Raw genomic sequence first — 10881 nt, 5'->3', positions numbered from 1 at the left:
TCATACTACTATGACTGACCCTGTACAACAACACCTATCATACTACTATGACTGACCCTATAAAACAACACCTATCATACTACTATGACTGACCCTGTACAACAACACCTATCATACTACTATGACTGACCCTGTACAACAACACCTATCATACTACTATGACTGACCCTGTAAAACAACACCTATCATACTACTATGACTCTGTACAACAACACCTATCATACTACTATGACTGACCCTGTAAAACAACACCTATCATACTACTATGACTGACCCTGTACAACAACACCTATCATACTACTATGACTGACCCTGTAAAACAACACCTATCATACTACTATGACGGACCCTGTAAAACAACACCTATCATACTACTATGACTGACCCTGTACAACAACACCTATCATACTACTATGACTGACCCTGTAAAACAACACCTATCATACTACTATGACACTGTAAAACAACACCTATCATACTACTATGACTGACCCTGTACAACAACACCTATCATACTACTATGACTGACCCTGTAAAACAACACATTTCACACAACCAATCTGATGTCTGTGACAATCAAACACTTTAAAAGCTAACCAACATAAAGAAAATGACAGCATTGATGTTTTTTTATTACAACAGTTAATTTAACAGTGCTGTTTATAAATCTAGTTGACATTCATCCCAGGACACCTTGACTTGCATTCCACTCTCACTGCAGAACAACATCCTCATGAAATCACATGACTTCTAGTTAGAGGAGAGGATTCCTGTGAACACGGCCTGCTACAAGCAGGAAACTAGTTCTGGACCAACCAGAAATGTGACATGTCTGGTTGACAGTTACCCTGAACGATGCATGTGTGAACTATCTTGTCATCTCTTTGGCTAACCACATTGGAACATTCTAGTCTTTAAGGACATGAACTGGCAGAACACGTTTCAGCAAAGTATGGAGTCATTGTTTTCAGGAAGGTGTAACCATGCCGATGGGAGGGACAACAGGCAGACTAAGTGCAGCCACCTGAACTACTGTCCTATAAATACAAAGAGCCACCTGAACTACTGTCCTACAAAGACAAACAGCATCTACACAAACAGCCACCTGAACTACTGTCCTACAAAGACAAACAGCCACCTGAACTACTGTCCTACAAAGACAAACAGCATCTACACAAACAGCCACCTGAACAACTGTCCTACAAAGACAAACAGCCACCTGAACTACTGTCCTACAAAGACAAACAGCCACCTGAACTACTGTCCTACAAAGACAAACAGCATCTACACAAACAGCCACCTGAACTACTGTCCTACAAAGACAAACAGCCACCTGAACTAATGTCCTACAGAGACAAACAGCCACCTGAACTACTGTCCTACAAAGACAAACAGCATCTACACAAACAGCCACCTGAACTATTGTCCTACAAAGACAAACAGCCACCTGAACTACTGTCCTACAAAGACAAACAGCATCTACACAAACAGCCACCTGAACAACTGTCCTACAAAGACAAACAGCATCTACACAAACAGCCACCTGAACTACTGTCCTACAAAGACAAACAGCCACCTGAACTACTGTCCTACAAAGACAAACAGCATCTACACAAACAGCCACCTGAACTACTGTCCTACAAAGACAAACAGCCACCTGAACTACTGTCCTACAAAGACAAACAGCATCTACACAAACAGCCACCTGAACTACTGTCCTACAAAGACAAACAGCATCTACACAAACAGCCACCTGAACTACTGTCCTACAAAGACAAACAGCATCTACACAAACAGTGAATCTGAGAAAAATGGCTTTAAAGTTTGTTTTCTTGTCCATGCATATCAGCCATGACCACTGATCTGACCTATGACCCCTAAGTACTGATACTACACTCTGCCTTGGTATGACCTATGACCCATAAGTACTGATACTGCACTCTGCCTTGGTCTGACCTATGACCCCTAAGTACTGATACTACACTCTGCCTTGGTATGACCTTAAACAGCTGTCTGGGTAATGAAACAGCAAAGTGCAGCATCTAGAAATCTAAATGTGTTGATCCAGATTTGTTGTTGTTTTTCTGTTTGATGGAAACAGTTTGAGTTCTAACTACATTCCAACTGTATTTAATGGTGTTATGTAGTTGTGTTGTCATGTTGTGAATGTTGTATTATAGCAGGCCGATATGATGGAGTTAGACACAGACAAGACACAGAGACAACAACAGAATAGGATATGATGGAGAGAGACACCAGACAGGACACAGAGACAGCAACAGACGACACAGAGAAAGTAATGGAGAGAGACAGAAGAATAGATTTCCAGACAGTTGTAGAATGTATGCCAAGACACATTGTAAGAGCTATAAAGAGAGAGGGAGAGAGAACAGGCAGAACCTGATATGTAAATGAGCAGGGCAAATGAAACTAACTTTTGACGACCCGATGATCCTTCAGACTGTGTTTCTATTGAGAGATAAAAGGTAAGACGACGATTGTAATGAGTATTAATATAGTTGATGATATTGTTATGTGTGTTCATATAGTTGATGATATTGTTGTGTGTATTCATATAGTTGATGATATTGTTGTGTGTATTCATATAGTTGATGATATTGTTATGTGTATTCATATAGTTGATGATATTGTTATGTGTATTCATATAGTTGATGATATTGTTATGTGTATTCATATAGTTGATGATATTGTTATGTGTATTCATATAGTTGATGATATTGTTATGTGTATTAATGTAGTTGATGATATTGTTATGTGTATTAATATAGTTGATGATATTGTTATGTGTATTCATATAGTTGATGATATTGTTATGTGTATTAATGTAGTTGATGATATTGTTATGTGTTTTCATATAGTTGATGATATTGTTATGTGTATTCATATAGTTGATGATGTTGTTATGTGTATTCATATAGTTGATGATATTGTTGGTGGACAGTGTTATAATAGTCCTACTCTCCTAAAAATGTTTTTGACATTAATTAGATGCGTGGGGTGAATTTGTTCTGTGCACATCTGTGTGCCCCAGGGTGATCACTCCTATACTATCGAGAATCTAAAAGGGTTCTTTGGCTGTCCCCATAGGATAACCCTTTGCAGAACCCTTTTTGGTACTTGGTAGAAACCTTTTGGGTTCCATGAAGAACCCTTTCCACAGAGGGTTCTACATAGAAGCCAGGAGAATTCTACCTGGAACCCAAAAGCGTTCTCCTACGGGGACAGCCAGAGGACCTGTTTGGAACCCTTTACTCTAAGATTGTACTGTATCATAGGTCTATAGACCAGGGTGATCTCCTACTGTATCATAGGTCTATAGACCAGGGTGATCTCCTACTGTATCATAGGTCTATAGACTTGTCTTCTCAAAACTGGCTTAAAAAACAACAAGCAACAAACAAACATTTTTTCTTTCTAATCTACTGTTAATGCTTTTCACTCAGGGAGGTATTTTGTGTGAAAGAGACAAATAAATATTGTGGAAAGACTAACAACTTACACTTCCTCAAAACAGGTTGTGTGTATTCATTAGTGCCATTTAAAACTGTTGGCTGTGGAGTAAACTAATGAACACAACCCAGGTTGTTGCCTACGACTCGGCATGTTGATACCTGCCTGATGCTGAAACCTGATTGTAACCTGAGGGGTAAACTATGATACTAGCTAGATATACTGGTTTTCTAAAGTTAGCCAGATTCAGTTAGCTTCACATTCCAGCTCAGACCTCACCCATCAGAATATACAGAACAGAACAGAAAATATCTCAATGACTTGACATGTTCTGGTTGTGAATTCAGGCTACAAGGTGAAAATCTTCCCAGGGATTATTGTAAAGTGTGTAGAGACATTAAATGTATGGTGTTATTTTTGTATAGTGAATGGAAGTAAAACACTCCTAACAGTAGATAAATTAACTGTATGGTGTAATGTTAGTATAGTGAAGTAAAACACTCCTAACAGTAGAGAAATTAAATGTATGGTGTAATGTTAGTATAGTGAAGTAAAACACTCCTAACAGTAGATAAATTAAATGTCTGGTGTAATGTTAGTATAGTGAATGGAAGTAAAACACTCCTAACAGTAGATAAATTAAATGTCTGGTGTAATGTTAGTATAGTGAATGGAAGTAAAACACTCCTAACAGTCTACTTCTACTGAGACAGGTTGGTGTCAGTTTAATCACACAACATGGAGCTGACTGGACGTGGTCAAGTCAAATTCAATATGTCAACATTCATATATTATAGTACATTTTTTACTAGATTTAACATTTCATGTGATAATGTAATTGTATCATAGTTCCTCTATAGTGTAGAGATCCTATACATTTCAAATGATAATGTAATTGTATCATAGTTCCTCTATAGTGTAGTGATCCTCTACATTTCATATGATAATGTAATTGTATCATAGTTTCTCTATAGTGTAGTGATCCACACTATATGAGCCACGTCACAATTCCAACCAAGTTACCCAATTGATGCCAATGGCACGATGCGTAGGTTGTTCACCTTTAACACATGCAACCTGGGTTCGCTTCCCTGCCCCGCTGTTTGCTACATTGGTGTCTGAGACATGCTTTTGTGTGAGCCAGGTAACAATTCCCACCATGTGGGTTAACCCTATTGGTGCAATACGTAGGGTGTTGACCTCCCTGCCCGCTGTTTTCAACTATATTAACAGCACAGGCTGCCCCACATTCATTGAACAAAGAGACACAATAATACGAGTGAAAGGATTTTAGGATAATATCAGTAAGTGTTGATTTAGAGTTGTCTTCTGGGTTCAGCCTTCTAGTTGCCTTCATCAACAGGTTGAAATGTAACTAATGACATCACAATGACATGTCCTCAGAGTTGGAAAGATCCTACATCTGAACACATTATTTAACATGGTGACATGGTGCTGCTAGTGAAAGAAAACATTAAGAGACAGAATACAGGCGGTGGAGTTTGCACAAAGTTTACGTACAACAATATATTGAACTAGGTAGACTGAGCATAGAGCTAAAGGCTGTAACCACGGGGAAGAAACTGTTCAGATTGGGGTCTATAACATCCAATCACTGAGGTTTACAGTAGCTGACAGTTGCAACTTCATTGCTAATAACTCAAACTTCCTTTTTCAGATAAAGACATCATCTCTGTACAGATGTAGGATCTGACTTTGATCACCCTGTTGCAGGAAAACTAAAACTTGCAGTGTATTTGATGTTTTAAAAGGCTTCTGAAGTTTGTCATTTCCACTTTCTACTTTAAAATGTTAATTATAATCCACATCATTTTTCTGCTTCAGTAAACTGTCTCAAATTAAGATCCAACATCTGTAGCAAAACACCTGTCTTTCATGTATTCTCCTTTGACCGATTGACATCTTTTATTGACTGTTGTTTAGGCTGGTTGAATGAGTTGCCTGCGAAAACTACTTCATCTGTAAGAAAACAGGCGTCTGCACCAGTGACTGTAAGTTATGTGATTTCCTCATATGAAATTAAAAGTATGTTTGTAGCCTACGCAGTTATAAAATGGCTGTTGAAACTGTGACACATTTCTCAGTACATTAGAAGTCAGATAAATGTGTTGAGACGTAGGAAAGATGGGCAAACTCTCGTTGGTCTTGGCTTTCTACACACTATTATAAGGTTAGTCGATGTCAGACATTAAATAGTCAGAGTAGGTTTGAACTATGATCACTTATCATGCTGACAAACCTGATGGTCTCTGTGAACTGATCTGAACAGGTTTAGACTGGTCATCTATGATATGTAGGTTATATACAGTACATTCTCTGTCCTGCTACTGGTAGGACTATAACATTATGTGAACTGATCTGAACAGGTTTAGACTGGTCATCTATGATATGTAGGTTATATACAGTACATTCCCTGTCCTGCTACTGGTAGGACTATAACATTATGTGAACTGATCTGAACAGGTTTAGACTGGTCATCTATGATATGTAGGTTATATACAGTACATTCTCTGTCCTGCTACTGGTAGGACTATAACATTATGTGAACTGATCTGAACAGGTTTAGACTGGTCATCTATGATATGTAGGTTATATACAGTACATTCTCTGTCCTGCTACTGGTAGGACTATAACATTATGTCAACTGATCTGAACAGGTTTAGGCTGGTCATCTATGATATGTAGGTTATATACAGTACATTCTCTGTCCTGCTACTGGTAGGACTATAACATTATGTGAACTGATCTGAACAGGTTTAGACTGGTCATCTATGATATGTAGGTTATATACAGTACATTCTCTGTCCTGCAACTGGTAAGACTATAACATTATGTGAACTGATCTGAACAGGTTTAGACTGGTCATCTATGATATGTAGGTTATATACAGTACATTCTCTGTCCTGCTACTGGTAGACCTCGATCTGCATATCACTAACAACCCACTACTATACATTATAACCTAGTCTACTTTACATAATATAACATCTACATATCACTAACAACCCACTACTATACATTATAACCTAGTCTACTTTACATAATATAACATATCACTAACAACCCACTACCATACATTATAACCTAGTCTACTTTACATAAAATAACAGCTACATATCACTAACAAACCACTACTATACATTATAACCTAGTCTACTTTATTATTATTATTATTATTATTGTTGTTGTACTGTCTATAACTACCTTAACAAACAGTGACTTGTTATTATTTTTATTATTATTATTATTGTTGCTGTACTGTCTATAACTACCTTAACAAACAGTGACTTATTATTATTACAGACAGTTGCCATGGAGATGAAATGTCACAACTACATATTCATGTGATTGCATTAAATCACCTGACTGTTTCTATATGTCTGTTAGTAAATGTTTTATTTCTCAAAAGAGATAATGGATAAATGTGAACAATTGACATTCAGTAATTAGTTGTCACCATATTAACCACAACCAACATGTTGGATCTCTGTTTAGGGGTCAGTGCTCTAAAATGAGTCTCTCTGGGGAGAGAGAGGAGGGGGGCCCTGCCTCTAAAATGCATCTCTCTGGGGGACATGACACCAAAGCTAAGAGGTAAGATCACAATTTTATGAAGAATTTATTAAGTTTATTTCCAAAATAAATAGCTATCTTAAGATGAAAGCACTTACTGTAAATCACTCTGGATAAGAGCATCTGCTAAATCAGGGGTTCTCAATCCGGGGTCTGTGGAGGTACTGCAGGGGTTCTCAATCCGGGGTCTGTGGAGGTACTGCAGGGGTTCTCAATCTGGGGTCTGTGGAGGTACTGCAGGGGTTCTCAATCCGGGGTCTGTGGAGGTACTGCAGGGGTTCCACGGAACCCTGACTGTACTCGTTGCAATGTACAAATCTTCACACCCGTTTAACAACTCTAAATATCTTTGGCATAGTCGGTATCAAGTCCCTTGCCAATAATGTTGCCTACAACGTTGCAACAATGTTCATTTTCATCAAACTCATATTACACCCAAGATGCCTTCAAATGCCCAATTTATAGCCATGCCAAGTTTAGGACTATTATTTAACAATGTGATGTTGTGCTCCAAAGGGAGAACTTGAAATAACATGATGTAAACGTGTTTATTATTATACACTCTCAAATAACATGATGTAGATAATTAAATAATCAAAAGAAAAATGTGTTTAGAAAACAAGGTTCCTTATAGAGCCAAAAAGGCTTCTATCACTTCCTTAAAATATGAAATCAATAAAAGTTATATATATATTTTGGGGTTCAGTGAAGAAGAACATCTAGAGTTCTGATCAACAAAAGGTTCATGTTTTGAGGATGTGAACCCAGCAGCCCTCCAGTGGTCAGATCAATTCCACCTGTTTTTTCCAGCGCCCGGCCCGGGATTCGAACCAGCCACCTTTCGGTCACAGCTCCAACTCCAACTTGAGTTAATCTTCAGAAATAAGCATGAGTTAATCTGCCAAAATGAAGACAAAATGCTATGCAGTTATACATAATTATTATACATAACTCAGCGCCAAAAGCACAAGACTTGCTGTTGCATGTAGGTCTATATTATTAATGGATTGATCATACAGAAATATAAAACCTTATTTTAACTACTACAAAGCAATTACATGTGGCACAGGAACCACTGACTCACTGCATTATTCTATAGTATTATCAAGACACCTGCTGTTAACTCTTAACTACAGCAATATGATGGACCATGAAGCATCAGTTATAGGCTACAAGCAGCAATATGATGGACCATGAAGCATCAGTTATAGTCTACAAGCAGCAATATGATGGACCATGAAGCATCAGTTATAGTCTACAAGCAGCAATATGATGGACCATGAAGCATCAGTTACAGGCTACAAGCAGCAATATGATGGGCCATGAAGCATCAGTTTTAGTCTACAAGCAGCAATATGATGGACCACGAAGCATCAGTTATAGTCTACAAGCAGCAATATGATGGACATAAAATAGCAGCAACCACAGCCCATATGTCTCATGATTTTCTAAAATGGTCTCATTACTTTAGTTAGCTGTATATCTCCTATTAGGGCTGTGTTGCTATTGGGTGAGAAAAACAAGTGACTATAGCAGGTATTGAATCCCAGGTAAATAATCACTAGTCAGAACCTCAACCTTAGTATACATGCATTATAAAAAATCACCTTAATATCTAATATTGCGAGTAAACAACCTCGGAATATAAATGACATCACGCAAACCCCTAGCAGTTAGCAAATTTTCCACCGGGATTTGAACCAGCCAACTTTAGGCCACAGGTCCAACTCCTTAGCCACTGGGTGAAAACCTGAGTTAATCTTGGGGAATAAGCATGAGTTAATCTGACAAAATGAAGACAAAATGCTATGCAGACATACATGGTATCACTTGTTATACATCATTATTACACATAAATCATTGCCAAAAGCACAAGACATATATTATTAATGGATTGATCATATCAAATATCAAAACATTATTTTAAACTACTCCAAAGCAATTACATGTGGCTCAGGAACCACTGACTCACTGCATTATTCTATAGTATTATCAAGACACCTGCTGTTAACTCTTAACTACTTAGGACAGCTCACGTGGTGTCCTAAATATCTGCTGACGAGGTGGGACTAGAGACTTCATGCATAGCTTTAATTTATACCCATAAAGTGTAAACTGTCTTTATTCTCAGCACTTATACGACCAATGTTCTACTCTGAGACACTTTGTGGGTATGGTCCCTGATCTCAACATATTGTTATAAAAAAACAGAATGTTTGTTTTACATAATGATAAAAAATGAATATTACCAATGTTACCCACTGTCAAGACTGGGTTTGACTGGCACTGCTCATGTCCGCGTTCTGGAACTGTCCGCGTCCCCGTACAGAACTGTCCGCGTCCCCGTACAGAACTGTCCGCGTCCCCATACAGAACTGTCCGCGTCCCCATACAGAACTGTCCGCGTCCCCGTACAGAACTGTCCGCGTCCCCATACAGAACTGTCCGCGTCCCCGTACAGAACTGTCCTTCTCCCCGTACAGAACTGTCCGCGTCCCCATACAGAACTGTCCGCGTCCCCATACAGAACTGTCCGCGTCCCCATACAGAACAGTCCGCGTCCCCGTACAGAACTGTCCGCGTCCCCGTACAGAACTGTCCGCGTCCACGTTCGGTGTGGCGCCAAGCCGGTTACGCGCAGAGTGGACTGAGGTGATCTTGGGGAATAACGACGGAGTTTGTTACAGTGTTGAGACATCGAAGTTTACTGTTCAATTTGCTTTTTTCTTTACAGTCAGGGACAGTGTGAGTGTAGCCAGATCCTTTTCACTCTCTATCCTTGTTTCATTTTGTGGTTCACCGGATTCATCATCGAGACGAGGGACAGAACGACCTGCTAACTAACCAAGCTATTCGGGTACAGCTCGGTAAGCAAGCTAGCTACTCGACCAGCAACATCCTAGTTACCATTTCGTCATTAAAAATGACACACTGCTCGCGCGCCATTAACTAACGTCTGGAAGTCATTTCTATTTGTGAAACTCTTCTTATGTTTCCCCATCTGAGCTCAGAGTAGATGAGAGATGTAATGTTTGTCTCTGTGTTGAAGACCAATCCAGCAGGAGAGACCAGCCTCCCCTGTTCCCAGCTGTGTGTCCATGAAGAGTGACCGGTCTATGCTTCTACCTATACAGTTTAGAGAGGGAGACTTTTCTTCTGAACAAAGGTAAGAAGAACTCATGGGTCCTGGTCAGTGAGTTAAACAACACTGTCTCTAGTCATTTCTCCTCTTTCATTTTCCCATTTATTGTTGTTGTTTTCATAATCCATAGGCTAATAATTTTGTCCATTTTCATAGTCCTAAAACAATATCAAACAGACACAATGTTTCCTCTGTGTGTGTGTGTGTGTGTGTGTGTGTGTGTGTGTGTGTGTGTGTGTGTGTGTGTGTGTGTGTGTGTGTGTGTGTGTGTGTGTGTGTGTGTGTGTGTGTGTGTGTGTGTGTGTGTGTGTGTGTGTGTGTGCACTCCCTGGATGAGGAGTGGTAATCTCTATCCTGATTTTCTAGTCACTTTTACCTTTACCTACATGTACATATTACCTCAACTACCTGGTACCCTGCACATTGACTCAGTACTGGTACTCCTTATAGTCTCATTATTACCTCAACTACCTGGTACCATGCACATTGACTCAGTACTGGTACTCCTTATATCCTCATTATTACCTCAACTACCTGGTACCCTTCACATTGACTCAGTACTGGTTCTCCTTATAGTCTCATTATTACCTCAACTACCTGGTACCCTGCACATTGACTCAGTACTGGTTAACCTTATAGTCTCATTATTACCTCAACTACCTGGTACCCTGCAC

At 39.1% G+C, this 10881-nt stretch overlaps 1 long non-coding RNA gene across 1 annotated transcript; it reads left to right on the top strand.

Moving 5' to 3' along the window:
• The first annotated feature begins 2267 nt into the window (after positions 1-2267).
• Positions 2268-10328, top strand: LOC135533061 (uncharacterized). The gene is made up of 4 exons (XR_010454444.1): positions 2268-2486; positions 5416-5483; positions 6988-7086; positions 10115-10328. It is a non-coding gene; the product is annotated as an uncharacterized LOC135533061 (long non-coding RNA).
• The last annotated feature ends 553 nt before the right edge of the window (positions 10329-10881 follow it).

This window comes from Oncorhynchus masou, unplaced genomic scaffold (genome assembly GCF_036934945.1).
Source record: "Oncorhynchus masou masou isolate Uvic2021 unplaced genomic scaffold, UVic_Omas_1.1 unplaced_scaffold_2188, whole genome shotgun sequence".
NCBI lineage: Eukaryota > Metazoa > Chordata > Actinopteri > Salmoniformes > Salmonidae > Oncorhynchus > Oncorhynchus masou.
Note: the sequence above shows the minus strand (reverse complement) of the source record. Positions and strands in the feature narration are given on the sequence as shown.